Source organism: Pipistrellus kuhlii, unplaced genomic scaffold (assembly GCF_014108245.1).
Source record: "Pipistrellus kuhlii isolate mPipKuh1 unplaced genomic scaffold, mPipKuh1.p scaffold_m20_p_12, whole genome shotgun sequence".
Classification (NCBI taxonomy): Eukaryota; Metazoa; Chordata; class Mammalia; order Chiroptera; family Vespertilionidae; genus Pipistrellus; species Pipistrellus kuhlii.
In genome coordinates, this window is record NW_023425427.1 from 52,048,073 (window position 1) to 52,063,727 (window position 15,655).

Genomic DNA, 15,655 nt, shown 5'->3' on the forward strand with positions numbered 1-15,655 from the left:
TATAGAATAACTAACCTCCATCCCAAGTCAGGTATTGGTAAACTGTGCATATGGCAATGCTACTCACAGGTAGTTGGTGGCTGTACCTATTGTACTTGACTAACTTGTTTAAAGTTGATATATTTCATCAGGAAAAAAAAAAAGTTCTGAGAGCAAGACATACCAATCTGGTGTAAAGCAAGCACACATACAATGAATCTACTGGTTTGAGCTATACTTCTAACAACACGCACACATATTTACTCAGGGTGAGATAACGGAGCCCAACCAATTTTAGCATCTCATTTGGTTTACTGAAATACTCATATGAAAAGAGGAACTCAGCAAAATTTAGAATGGAATTAGACCTCCATACCCACTGAAGTTTTATGTACGAGTTCAAAGGCTAGTGCTTGCTGCACCAGTCTCTGCCACCATTCTCAGTGTCGCTGCTGAGATGCCTGTGGAGCCACTTGGACCGTGCCAGGCAGTGGGCCTGTGATGCTTTATACATACACAGGCAGCTGCTTTAGTCGCCACAGGTTCAGGAAACCCCCAGGGAAGACCCACCATAAGCATTTCAGACAGCAGACTTTTGCCATGGACCCTGGCTTGTTCAGTCAACTCAGACTCAGGATTCTAATATGAATAAGTAAGTGGTTCTTTCCGTCATTCGGAATGATTCTCTGCAGGTTGTCAGCTGCAAGACTCTTAAGGGGTCTTTGTGAGGCAAGTCTAGCCAATGAGGAAACAGAAACGTCATGTCCACAATCGAAGTATGAATTAATTGTCAAATGAAAGACAAACTATCCAAAGCTCTTCTCAAAGAATAAGGTCGATGATAGCAGCAACTATAACTGTAGCAAAAGTAACTCATACAACAGCAAGTAACAGAGCAGCTGAGTCACTATGCACTTCACATGAATTATGTCATTACAACCTCCTGAGTAACATAATGAGGTATTTTATTGCGCTTTTTTACAGCCAAGGAAACAGGCTTTGATAGGTTAAGAAAGTTGCCTAAGTTAGTTGAGTAGGAAAAAAATAAAATAATGAGAGCACCACAAGGGGGCAGCAAAAGCACAGAGATTCCACCAATGACAGAGTGTAGAAAGAGCCAGGCTCCGCCCACCTTGTGACTAGCTGAGGGCACACCTCAGTTCAGTGCATGTCCTTTCAGTGGTTACTGATCTGTCTGTGCTCACAAATAAAGTTGAATCAATTTTTACTGTGATTTGGTAAAGCCTGAAATACGAAAGGATAGACACAGGGGAAAGGAGCCAGGTAACAGAGCCTAGCAGGCCCGGTACCACTTTGAGTTCATCCTTAAGAGAGCTGTAATTTGAAAAGGCACTGAGTAAGATTAGTCTCAGGACAAGCAGAGCTTATAGAATGACTGAGAAATGAGGAGTTGGAAATATCATGTTTAGCACCTACTATGCCACCACACCCATAAGCATCTAAAATTGTCACTTAATGTGCCAACCACCACAGGGGCACTGGTTCCTGGCTACAAGGTGCTGAGTAAATAAAAGAAGGTGGTGATGGAAACAGAAAAGTAGAAATGACTTACTTGGATGAAGAAAGAGACTGATTACAAGCAATGAAGGAAACATGATGCTTAGAAATTTTCTGCTCTGGGGAAGAGGCAGCATTAGGTTGCTGTGAGAAGTCCAGTTTGAGACGTGATGTCTCCGAGGGGACAGAAGACCATCCCTGTGAAGAGCTTTCTCACAGAAAACCGATGTCCCCAACTCTCTTTCCCACAGTTTGGTCTGGTCTCTGTGGAAGCACCTTCGGGGCTTATCTGTCACACCCAAAGGTAACACCGTGGTGCAAAATAAACATCTCCACTTGGGCTGGCAGCTTTACAGAGAGAAAGGCTAGCACGCGCCTATGGAAATTAAATGGCCTTACCTATATTCTTTCATCAAAGAACCAGCCCTTCTCTGTATGAAGGCAAGTCCTAGGGAGGCTGAAACCAGTCCTCAGCGTAGGCCCCCAAAGTCTAGAGCTGTGCTGTGCGGTGTGACAGCCACAGACACAGCCACCTGTGGCTATCTCAATGTGAATGAAATGAGGTGAAAACATTTTCCCAGTTTCATTAGACACATTTCCAGTGCTCAATAGCCACATGTGGCTAATGAAATGCTGGAGAGTGAAAATGTAGAACGGAAGATTCTAGATATATAGAATGGATATTTAGAGCAGCAGTCATGAGGTGGTCCATGAGGTCCGAAAGGTTGGTGACCACTGGTTTAAGGAAATCTTTGGAGCAGCAGTCATCAACTGGTGATCTGTGGACCACTGGTGGTCCATGAGGTCTGAAAGGTTGGTGACCACTGCTGTAGAATACTGCTTTGGACAGGGGTGGCCAGTAAACTGAGGTCAAATTGTAAATATTTTAGGCTTGCAGTCGCTGTCAAAAGTACTCAACAATCCCCACGTACTGTGCATCAGCTATAGAATAGAAAAAAACTTAAATGAATGAATGTGGTAACTCTGTCCCAGTAAGATATCTTCAAAAGCAGGTGGCCAGCATGGGCTAGTGTGCTGACTCCTGTGCTAGAACACAGAGCAAAGAACAGACCATTTGAACCTGGGGAGTCTTCAAGGTGAGATTTTCAAGCCTAACATGCCAAGGGAAATGAATATGACATTTGATTCTGAGGCCTCCCTAAAACATACTTGATCTAATGTAAAAAAAAAAAAATGTATCTCCAAGTATGTGAATAAAATAATTTGATAAACTTAGTCCTCCTGTTCATTTAATAAAGAGAATGATTTTGGTTTTATTATAGTGGATGGCAGCCTTTCCTTCTAATCTTGATTAGTCAAATGACTGTAGTAGCTCTTATACTGCACAGACAGGGATTCTTGTTATCTTGGTTGAACAGCAAATCAAACATTAATGATAACACACTTAATTGTTAACACACCATCTTAACATAGAATTTTGAAGAAAAAAAAATATGAGCCTGTAATTCTTTACCTTTAGAGTAGGTAGACCATGAAGAGGTTCAACAAAATGGCTTGCACATTGTGGGTTGATGTTTTAGTGTTCTTCAAGTCATCCTGCACTACACCAGAAAACCTACCCCATAAGACACAAAATGCATATAAGTCAAGCATATACCTCAGTGGATTTCATTGTCAGTTAGAACACATTAATCACCCAATGTGATAAAGATCGCTGAACAAAACAGAGATCTTATATGTATAACTGTCAACTATCCATTTACTAGGTTATACTGGTAGCCTAGTAAAATTTATAATTTGGAGCATGGGGAAATACATTATTTTAAGTTCATAGTGTTACTTTATCCAGTTTAGAGAATATTTGGATTAAGAGGAAATTATCATAGAGCACTAGGGTTCATTTTATAACCTTTTTTAAGAATGCATTGCATTGAAGGCATTTGAAGGTGTTTTTTTTTTTTTTAAGGTTCAGTTTCTTTTATGTGAATGTAAGCCCTTCAGTTATCATTTGCCACTATGAATTATCAATAAGTACCAAATATTTTCTGACATGTTCCAAGGAGTTAGGAAAGATCCTATTAAGCCCATGAAAGACTAAGAACCAACAAGTGTATAACTTCAGATATATTACAATATTATCTGCCAATTATATCCCAATAAAGCTGGGGTTATGGAGGAGCACAATAGATGGAACTGCTAGGATATGGCCAAAATGAGAGGGCAGAAAATCAAATGAGGTCAGGAGAGAGATTAGAACATAAAATTCAATTTCTGATAATAGCAACTTTTATTGAGTGTTTATGCATATAACACTTTTTCTAAATTTTGAGAGAATTAGGTTAAAAAAATCCTTTTTGCCTGGCCAGTGTGGCTCAGTGGTTGAGCATCAACCTATGTACCAGGAGGTCATGTGTGTGGGGCATGCAGGAGGCAGCTGATCAATGATCCTTCACATCATTGATGCTTCTCTCTCTCTCTCTCTCTCTCTCTCTCTCTCTCTCTCCCTCAACCCCCATCTCTCTCTCTCTTATGCTATCTGAAATCAATAAAAAATATATTTTAAAAAACTAGTTAGCAATTCTCTATATTCATTCAATATTTATCATCAAATCAACTTTTATTTACATGATCACCTTACTTTGTGTTCCAAAATTATTACACACACACATATCTATATGTATAAAAGCCTAAGTGACCATTATGACTGAATAATCGGAACGACTGCAACAACTCGTCAACCAGTTGCTATGACGTGCACTGACCACTAGGGTGCAGACACTCAATGCAGGAGTTGCCCCTTGGTTGTTAATGTGCTCCCACAGCCAAACTCTCACAGCCAGCCAACCTCTTGTGGCCCCTCCCCCTGGCCAGTCAGCTCCTCAATAGGCCTCAATCACTGGCCTGGCCAAAGGACCCCATCTTTGCACAAATTCATGTACTGAGACTTTAGTCTATATATGCCTAATAAGCTTAATATGCAAAGTGTCCCCTCTGGAGTTCAACAGACTGGGAGTTCAATTACTTGCTATGACATGTGCTGACCACCAGGTGGCAGCACAGAATGAAGGGAGGCCCTGTGTGACAGCTGGCTGGCATCCGCTAGGAACTCTATCCCTGCTCAAATTTGGTGCATTTGGCCTCTAGTATTATATAACATGATATTGTATATACTGTATAGCACTATATATAGTATACAGTATATATGCTATATATTGTATAATGCATATTCTATATTCATACATGTGTGTACAAGTAGTATTTGTTTATACATACGTGTGTGTGTGTGTGTGTGTATATGTGTGTGTCAATTTAAGTACCACTGGAGAATTTGTTAAAGGAAATTGAACAATGAATACAATTGCACCAATAATAAACACTTCTAAATTTTCACTCCAGAAAAGATCAGTTCTTTTTATATTTAAATAAATATATAAATGTCATGTCATTGCTCATATGCCTTTAGAAACCCAGTTTAAATTGATTAGTAGCATCACTAGTGTTTCATATAAAGTTTTTAAAAACTAAAGGCATAGAACTTGTACTACTCAAGTTACCATTAAGTTTGGATCAGTAATATGTCATATTTGAATACTAATATAAGTAATAGAATCTGCATTGGGCCATTACTCTGATGCTATATCAAGGCAAAGTATACTCAAGGTAAAATCTACAAGATTATAAAAATGTTTATCTAATGGGAATAATACTATGGTGTTCTGAGAAGGAACTAATTGATTGAAAAATGAATGAATAAGATACTTTATTCAATATTTTTGCCTGTTTCTCTAGACTCCTACCTACCACTCCAACATGTAAACACCATGAGGTCTGAAGCCTTTTCTCTTCTTTGTTTGTAACTCAGAGCCTAGCACACTGTATACGTAATTTTAGCAGGTACTTAATAAAATATGTTTTTTAAATGAAAACATGAATTAAAAGAAAATAGTGCAGCTCTTGCTTTCAAGTTGACTCAATAAACGTACCTAAACTAAAACTTCATAGACACTATGCATTGAATATTTGAGAGTTTCAAAAACGAATACCTTGCTATGATGCACATCTTGTGTTATAGTCCATGACTTCTCCATCTGGTTTCACAATGTACTGAAGACCACCTGGAATCTGGGATCAACCACGGTCACTCGAGAAAGTTCCAAGCCTTTGGCTGAATAGTACTAAAAGGGGGGAATATTAGTGACATATTAAGGAAATGTATTTTCTTTTAACACCTGAGATATATTAAAGAAATATTTCTAACTAGGATATAATTTAATCCTACCATTCAGTTTTGCCAGCAAAAGCCAGTGGATCTGACAGGCTTATGAAAAAAGGTCAAAGTTTTCATTTTCCCCTTAATATTAGTAATATTTATGCTAATAAAATAAGTTCTTCCTTTTGGCTCTGCCTTTACAATCATTTTCATTGGAAATCCACATTATCCAATAGAATCTTCTGTATTTCTATGTGGTCTAATATGTTTGCCACTTGTCATACATGGCTAATGAGTATTTGAAACATGGCTGGTACAGACTGAAGAACTGAATTTTTAACTTTACTGAATTTTCATTTATTTCAGTTTAAATAGCTACATCTGGCAAGTGGCTACCATATTGGTAATTGCAGTTACAGACCTTGCTGACTGAAAAATGGAAAACCCTACATCGGTTACATAAACATTGCACCATAGAGGACAACACGCAAGGGTATTTGATTTTCTAAGCTGGAAGCAGTCTACACTGTATTCACTTAAAGACCTGAGCTTGAAAAATGAACACTGCCCTTCTGTATTTATTACAATTAACTCTACAAATCTGCTTCCCTAATATCCTACAGGGAATAAATATGTAATGAACATGTTTTGTTGAAGATGACTGTTCACATGATATCTGACACCCACAAAGCACTTTCCATAGGTGAGCTCATCTGATTCTCACAGTCACCTGAGGTTACTACCCCACAATTTACAGATTAGGGCATCAAAGGAGACTTGCTCTGGGTTTGCAGTGGGTGGGGGTGGGGGAGGGGGGCTTCCCAGCTCTCATGATTCCAAGTGATGTCTTCTCCCTCCTTTTTAGTATTGATTCTCATATGAAAGATAAATCCCTATAAATATTTTACTGTCTCTATAAACAATAGTGTTTTAAAAAATACTTATTAAAACTTTTATTCTGATTTTGGGGATAACATCAGTACTCAATTACATTTTCTACCCATATAATTTCAGCAATTTGAGGAGTAGAACCACCACTGGTAATATGCAAGGGTCAATAATAGTTAAAAAGGGGCTCATGTCCCTAGCCAGTTTGGCTCAGTGCATAAGAGTGTCAGCCTGTGGACCAAAGGGTCCCAGATTTGATTCCAGTCAAGGGGATGTACCTTGGTTGTAGGCTACTCCCTGACCCCGGTCCCATTTGGGCACGTGAAGGAGGCAACTAATTGATATGTTTCTCTCACATCAGTGTTTCTGTCTTTCCCTCTTTCTTCCACTCTCCCTAAAAATCAATGGAAAAATATCCTCGGGTGAGGATTATAAAAAACAGAGACTCATGGACCAATGCCTGGTTCCATCCTTGACTAAGCAGGAACTCTGTCAAACCTAGCCCTGCTCAGCTTCTGTTGCTTCACCTGACAGTGTGTGGACCACACTGCAGAGCGATGTGGAACTGAGAGGTAGAGTCTAGGAAAATGCTTTATCTTATGTACAGTGTATCACACTTTTCAGCTGTGATTATGCATTAAGGTAAAATCTAAAAGCGACACCCCATCTCACAATTCACAGCAAAAACACCGTGATTACTGTCAGGCGGTGGGAATCTCACAAAGCCCCAGAGGTATTCTTTTTGGACACAAACACGAAGCTGAAATAAACACTGCCAAATAAATTACTCTATGTTTTTGCAAGAGCAATTAAGCTCATAAAAATTTCATGGACTGGAACTTAGCTAATTAATTCTTTCAAATGCTTACTGGTCCCCAAGGTCTGAGCTAGAGGCAGCGACTCCTGTTCTGAAACAAGCAGCTTTCTGGGTGACAAACCCTACCTTGACGACCTGATACCACAGAGCCAAGGAAACCTTCACAACAGCTGTACCATGTCTCTAAGCCACTGAAACCTGCAAACCAAAAAATCAAAATCAAAACAAACAAGCTTTACAAGGCAGAGCGGCTGACCCTAGAGCATGAGTCTTTTCTTACCCTCAGATACTTCTAAGGACATTACCTTGCAAGTGATCTGATGCTATACTCTGCACATCATGTTTTTAGTTATCACATAATGAACAGGAAAACTCGACTCCTGGAAGCAGAGTTCTTCGGGGGTTGTACTTTGAAGGTGAATTGCAATTGCCAATGTCCTGACCATCTTTATCCTTCCTCTTCCCCCCTTTCCCCCATGTCCCCTGGTGCCCCAGCTCCACTTCACCATCACTTCTTTATCCTACTCTGATTCCACCTCAACTCTTTCTCAACACCTTCTCCTACCACCTGCCCCTTCTTTCCCTCCCTGCTGGAGCCCCATGGAAGACTGGCTCCAATGACAACTTCTCCCATCCTGTACCTCCACTGTTGACCTGGCCCAAGAAACATAATCCAGTTATGCAAGCTGAGAGCACAACACAGATGTCTTCAACCTCTAAAATCCTGTGCCCCCTTCTTTCGCATCCTTAGCACTTTGTACATTTTCATAGCAACAATCCCAAGCTTTCATATCTCTTTTATCCAGTCACTTCCATTTGTGAGATTTTAAGAAAAAAAAATCACTGATTAAACCAACAATTGCTTAAATATAAGACTAGGGAGGTAGGGTATGTAGGACAGTAAAACAGAAACTATAAACACCTCAACATTAGCAATTAAAGGGAAATAATGTTAGCTTCCAAAACACTTCTTCATGAGAGAGAGAGAAGGAAGAAGGGAAAGAAACCAGTGAATACCTGTGTATCTGACTCTGGGCTCTAGAAAGGACATAAACCACTTTTGAACCTGCATGTCTGCAATGGACCACAAAAGCACAAGTCCCGACATTGAGGTTTTAAGTTAATTTTAGTGAATAGGTGAATTTGAAAATACCGAATCTGCAAATAATATGGATTACCTTAATTTATGGGTAAAAGGTTATTCAATAACACTATGTCTATTTTTAATGAAAATGTTAGATAATATGGGGGAAAATATAAAGGAGGTTGAAAATGCTTATAAGTAGGAGTTTACTGATTGCCCACATGTGCCCCCTGGTGGTTAACAGGACACACGTACCAGAATACATTAAATGCTAGAAATGGCAAGGTATGCACTGTAAGGTGGAGAGACAGAGAGAAAGAGAGAGAGGCCCTGAGTCTAAATAACTTTCATCAAACATGGCAGTGTGTGCAATTCTCTTTTCCGGTCCAGAAATGTTTGGTAATACAACATATTCAATTTCATTTGCTTTCCTGAAGCCTAGTGGGGAAAAGGTACAAATTATCAAATTTCAGCATAGTAAAGGCAAATTTAGCATGCTTTGTGGAGAGCCACAGCAATGCAAGGTACAAAATACTGGGCAGCTAATTAAAAATAATTTAATCTGGATAATTTAACAGACATAGATCCCCATAAAAGTCTGTTCTAAGCTGGGAAATAAAAAATCACTGTATGTAACATCATGGCCTCTGGAACTGTCAAGTCTGCAAGACACTGGATGGCCAATTATCAGGGTTTTTGCCTTGTTGTTCCAATTCAGGGTGGAGCATAAGTAGGTTTACAGTTGTTCATATGCAAAATAATACAATAATTAATAATAATACAAGAATAAAGTGTTCAGTGTACTCAACTGTAAACTGACATTTCCCCACTCTTTATATTATTGATCACAAGATTTAGAATATATATATATATATATATATATATATATCATATGCACATGTTACACAATATATATTCTATAAAGTTTAGGATATATAGAGACTATGTATTTAAGGGAGACCCCTTAGATATAGGAAAAGGATTTAAAAAAATCTGACCAACCTGCTTAACATTCTTTCCCTGACAAGCTTCACTTTCTATGACCTCATTGAAAATTCGAAGACATTCCTCGGTAACGTCATCAGAACCAGAGGAAGTGTCTTCAGTAAGCTCCTTATCAAAATCAAATTTTGCTCAAGAGATCTGGGGTTGGCTTTGTGAACCCTGACATTCACTTTCTTCCTTTCAAGTATCATGAGTTGTTTGTAGAGGTTTTTTGCTCTTAGGATAACTTGCATTATCCTTTTCATCTTGCATTTCTTTGCCACCGAGAGATGGACAAAATACACTTTCTTCTGAAATACAGTTATACTTTTTATCACCCATCTTAGAAATGTAGCTTATGACACCACACAAGTTTATGTTACGTTTAATACATATGTTTTGTTTAGTACGAGTGATTTTGTGGTTCTGATTTGTTATCATCATCATCTATTTGTATGGTTAGTTGGGTTTTACCTGTTTTCCTCTTGTAATTTGAAGCTTTCTCTCCTCCAGGGATGTTATATATATCCTTTCATCCATACTCTGATGTTTGAAGCTTCTAAATGGTTTTGATTTCTTAGAAGTAGGCATGATGGGAGGTACATCTAGCACAAGGTCACTTTCATCAAAATCTTGAAGAATTATTTTAATTCTTATTAGTGAAACAGAAGCCCATTGGCTCTCCAGGGACTTGAGGCAATTTTCAGTTGCATTGGTGGAAGTCTGCATTTCAGCTTTGTCCTGCTCGGCTCCAGATACCCCCAGCAGCCCTGTGGAATAACTGAGCGAGGGATCATCTTCAGCATCTGTCGCTGGACATCTGTAGTTGACTCTCTTTGTTCTTTGATGGCTCATTCCTCCTCCTTTTTGGAAGAGGGCTACCAGAATGTTCAGGAAATTTGTGTCTCACATTTGAGTCACTCAAGGAGACTAGGGGGCTTTGAAGTAGCTCTTTAAGCATTAAATAAAACTCTTAAAAGAGTTTTTTTCCACTTTTTTCCAAGACTATTGAAGTTAGTCTTGACTGACTTCATTCCTGTCTGTTCTTTTCAGTTCTTCCAGAGCTGCACCTACTGTTGCCCATGGAAGGGAAGTTTTGTTTTATCTTTAAAAAATCACACAAGCCCAGTAGATAGAGCATTGGCCTGCGAACTGGAAGGGCATGTACCTTGGTTGTGGGCACATCCCCAGTGGGAACTGTGCAGGAGGCAGCTGAATCGGTGTTTCTCATAGATGTTTCTAATTCTCTATCCCTCCCCCTTCCTCTCTGTAAAATATCACTATAATATATTCTTTAAAAAATCACACAAGATGAAATGCAGACTCCAGGATAGCCTAAACAAGTGGTTTTCTGTCATTTAACTCTTTCTGGAAGCTATCAGCTCTTAGAAGAATGAAAAGTCAATGACCATCGCTGTTAAAATCTTTCAAATGTGTAGCTCATTCCCATGATTGATCAAAGCACACTTGTGTCTTATCACTGTACAGCAGTGGGACAGGTTAGGCTTATACATAATTATTAAACTGTGTCAAATGTGACATAGGTTAGCTATATACTAGTCACCTTTTTATTTACCAAACACTGACAATTTGGAAACAATTCAAACTGCTGAATGCCTCTTAAAGCAGTAGTCTTTTCTTAATTTAGTTGTCCCAACATTCTAAGGTTCCCGGTGTTCTATAGAATGTCTCAAACACAAAATAAAACAAAACACATACCCCTACTCACAAACGTTAAAAAATCAACAAGTAAAACTAAACTCTAGCTCAGCCAGTGTGGCTCAACCTATGAGCCAGGAGGTTATGGTTTGATTCCTGGTCAGGGCACATGCCTGGGTTGTGGGTTTGATTCCCAGTAGGAGGCTTGCAGGAGGCAGCTGATCAAGGATTCTATCATTGATGTTTCTCTCTCTCTCTCCCTCACCATTCCTCTCTGAAATTAATAAAAATATATATTAAAAAAAACAACCACACACAACAAATGAACTAAACGCTAGGGGTAGAAAGGGCTCCTTCCTTTCCACCTCTTCCCTCTTTCCAAGACAAGCCTTCCCATATCAATTATAGGATAATTTACACACTTTCCCCTTCTCCCAAACAAGATATTTCAGATAGGAGATGCGGTCCAAATTTTGCTTTCTAAAACTCCGAGTTTACTTTAGATAACTTACATGTTTGGATAACTCACACGTGCTTCTTCTTTACACAATGAGCTTTCTCCTGGCCTGACAGCCTTTTAATTTATCCTTCATTTTCTCCTAAGACCCGAGCTCCCCTGAAATCCATCCGGAACAGAGCGTGTGACAAGGTGCGTGGCATTTTGACGGAGGAGGGAGAAGGGGCTCACAGGCACAGGGACAATTATCCAGACCCAAACATAAACGTCTGGCTCTCATTTCTCCTTAAATAAACCTGGAAAGGGAAGTCAACTCCGAACAATCAGCCAGGATTGCTTTCTGGCAAAAGCTGGGTGTATTTGGCTGCGGTGGTGCAGGCAGGGCTGAGTAAGCAGTGCTTTGGGGTGGGACTGAGGGGAAAGCGATGATGCTTCCCTCTATCTCACAAGTTAAAAAGGTGAGCTTCTGGCAGTGGATTTGGAGGGCTGACTGTGCCCTGGGAAGGAACACCCAGAATCTTCGCTCAGGCTAGCCGCACTGGGAACAGCTCCCTTACATTTACAATCACTCCTGCCCACCCTGGTCCCGCCCCGCTTTCCTCCAGAGCACAGGGAGCCCCAATAACAGCCCCCCCGCCACGCAGGATGTATGCGGGGGCGGGGGGGGGGGGGAGGGGGAAGGAGAACCCGCAGGACACCACACGCGCATCTCACCAGCTCTGCAGTGCACCCTTCTGGGCACTCGCTCCCAGGAGCTGGCAAACTCTGGTCCTTAGAGGAGACCTCAGACCCCCTCACCCGCGCCCCTGCACACATTCAGACCGGGCCCCTGAGCAGAACTTTCAGCTGCTCCTGGGGGAAGCGCCCTCTTCTCGCATCCAAAGAGACGCTTTGGGGCAGGGCGCCCACCCAACCATCTTCCCAACACCGGGACGGCCCTCTCGGGTCTCAGGAACTGTATGACCTCCCCCCCAAGGTCATCGAAAAATGACCTTAATAACCCCAGTGGCACGTCACTGCTGGGCGCCTCTCAGAACACACTCTTGGTTGGGTTGGAAGGACGGAAGGAGGAACCAAGAACTAGCCCCTGGGGGTGAGGCTGGGAGGAGACTCCTGGGGTCCCTGGATCAGCTTGGCTGCTAGTTCAAGGCCAGCCTTGTCTGTCTCTGACCCACCACAGCCACTCTAGGAATTGCCCTAAAGCAATGGTCAACAGAGCCAAATAGCAACAGGACAGCGACTGAAATTTCTTTTGAGCGCCAAATTTTTTAAACTTCTTCTAACGTAGGGGTGTCGAACTCAATCAGAGAAGGGGCCAAAATCTAAAATCCAGCCTAAATCACGGGCCGAATGGTTTACTGAACAGTCATAAACTGTCATTGTGATGGAAACGCAGCGGAGTGCAGTGATGACAGCGCGGTGCGGGCCACATTGCAAGGCCTGGCGGGACGGATTTGGCCCGCGGGCCTTGTGTTTGACACATGTGTTCTAACGCCACTTCTTCAAAATAGACTCGCCCAGGCCGTGGTATTTTGTGGAAGAGCCACACTCAAGGGGCCAAAGAGTCGCATGTATATAGCTTGTGAGCAGCAGTTTGCTGACCACTGCCCTAAAGTATTCAGGAAGGGGAAACAGAAATCCCTGTTTGAAGGCCAGGGAAGAGCAGGCTATGGGCGTCAGAGAAAGGAAATAGGAGGGTGTTTCAGAATGGGGGAGACACGGACAGGCTCCAGGGGGTTTATGTCCTCCCCGGGCCCAGAGAACCCGGTCAGGAAATGCAGGCTTAGCCACGGAGTAGATCAGCAGGGACCCAAGGAGAGCACCACCCCTCCGCGCTCCGGCCTGGGCTGCACGGCCCTCTGGCTTCCACACCAGTGAAGTGGGGAGCAGACCTTGGTGACCAGCAAGGCCCCTCCCCACCCCAGTACCTGGGCCAGACTTCACCGTGGGCCCTGTAAGCATGCCCGCGGGGGATGACAAGCCAATTTAAAAAAAATAATTATTTCTTTTAGCCATTTTAGCCAGAGTAATGCTCCAATGATTAACTTGCTCGCTGTACAATACTTGAGCACTGGAGACAAGTTATATGATGCAGACATAACTATTATATTTATTTTCAATGAAGAAAAGACCTGGCATTTCCCCAAAATGGCTATGGTTGGTGGTCACCCTCCCCACGCCCTCCCGACAGTCTTCCCAGGGCCCTCTCTCACCCACAGCCCCCACAGGGCTTTCGGCACCTGGAAGAAGCTGCAACCTGCTTGCCTCACTCAGTTCCCACTGCATTTTTCCCTTCGGAAGCTTGGAAAATGACAAAAGTAACCCGCAGAGGGAAGCACGGACTATTGGTCAAGGCTACCACCACTGGCTCAGAATTATGGGAGTTTCTAGAGAGATCAGGACAAAGTGGGCACCTACCCTCACACCTCTTGTCCATGGCTACTCAAAGGCGGAGCTTTGGAGCTTCCCCAGCCAATAGTGAGGCTGCGGTGTGGTCAGGAGAGGAAATGGTAGGTGAGCAATGATGGTAGACCAGGTGGCACCTGTATGTGATGTGCGTTTCTGTCCTCAGCTGGATGAAGGGAAAACAACTCCCCAGCAGCTGAAAGAACTCCCGAATTAAGGATCCTCCTGCCTTCTGCAGGCAGGGCCTGCCATGCTCCTGACAACCTCCTTTGACTTTTGTTAGAAATTGGACTGTTAACCTTCATGCATCATGGAACCTCTGTTCGGAAGCACCTGCTAGCTTCGCCTCTCTAACATGTGATCTGGTGTGTGCTTGTGGAGCTGTAAAAGAAACCCGCCTTCCATAAGGGAATGGATGTCAATGGGATGTAAAATACAGAGTGCCTCCAATACAGTAGATGAGGATTTAGGACAATGAAACCTGTCCTAAATTCTCCTCCTCTTCTCAATCCACACACACCCACACATACCACCTGACACAGGGCCCTGGAATCCTTCCAGGGGAAATTGATCCACCAAAGGGAAAGCATGCCCCATCCCATTGGTGTTCTTTGCAAACTGAAACACTCCTGGGGATAATCAGGGCCGCGTAAGTCACTAATGAGCTAAATTAGCCTTTGAGATGTGTTTCTTTTCTTCTAATAGAGCAGGGGTGGGGAACCTTTTTCCCCACCAAAGGCCATTTGAATATTTATAACATCATTTATAACTAAATGATCAACTTAAAAAATTAGCCCGCTATAGTTGGTCGAACATTTAAGTAACTCACCCCTAATGCCATGGCAGGGCCAGACCCAATGGTTTCTCAGGCCTTAAACAGCCTGCAGCCGGACGTTCCCCACCCCAGCTACAGAGTATGAGGAGCCAGGACCCCTGGGGGAAGAGAGAAGGCAGGCCCTTCAGGTCTAAAAGACTCGGATCCAAGTTATATGCTTGGACTCCTGCCTTTCTCTTCGCTGATACACCTTGTTGTCTCAAATGTTTATGGATACTTTAGAATTGGGAGGGAAAACTTTTTTTCCTTATTGTTTGTCCCAGGGGAGCAGCCCTGATGACTTGTAAACAGTTCAAGAATGCTAGGGGTCTTTTGTATTAATTTAGTTTCATCTCCTGATATGGCACAACTGTTTTGCCAGTAAAACATACAGGTGTATTTTTTTTTTTTTTTTTTTTTTTTGCTTTGGTGATGGAGGGGCATAGGTCATGGTATTAGCCCTGAAAGTCCTCAAAATGCCCTCAGGTAAGGTAAATAGGCATGCGTGTCCTCATTTAAATATTAAACAGCCTTGCCCTGGCCGGGTGGCTCATTTGAAGCATCCTCCCTAGGTTGCAAATTCAATCCCCTGATTGGGGCATATGTGGGAGGGAGGCAGCCAATCAATGTTTCTCTCTCACATTGATGCGCACACGCTCTCGCTCTCTCTCCCTTCCTCTCTCACTAAAAATCAATTAAAACAAAACAAGCAAGCAAGCAAGCAAGCAAGCAACAAAAAAACATACCTTGGATGAGGATTAAAAATGAAACAACCTAGAGTGAATATGTTTCATGTCAATTTCTAGGATTATTATTACTTGATGAGTTTTCCACACTTTAAATTATTTCCTTTTATTTGTTTCCATTCGTTTTTATAG